Source organism: Trachymyrmex cornetzi, unplaced genomic scaffold (assembly GCF_001594075.2).
Source record: "Trachymyrmex cornetzi isolate Tcor2-1 unplaced genomic scaffold, Tcor1.1 scaffold1056, whole genome shotgun sequence".
In the NCBI taxonomy this organism is placed as follows: Eukaryota; Metazoa; Arthropoda; class Insecta; order Hymenoptera; family Formicidae; genus Trachymyrmex; species Trachymyrmex cornetzi.
This window is the reverse complement of record NW_017295605.1, coordinates 58,806-59,012: the sequence shown is the minus strand read 5'-3', so window position 1 is coordinate 59,012 and position 207 is coordinate 58,806.

Below are 207 nucleotides of genomic sequence, written 5' to 3'. Positions count from 1 at the left end.
TTCTGTAAAGTTGATGGTATTTGAGTAAAAAATTATTCAAGACCAATATTTTGCAATTTTTAGTAATTAATATCTTGTTAACTATTGCGAAAATTTCAAAATGGTAGAAGACTTTTCGACTCAGTTTAATACGCTCTATGAATACAAAAGTGATTGGCAAAAAAGATCGGGATACCCTATACAAGAATACGCCGAGCGGCCGAGAAG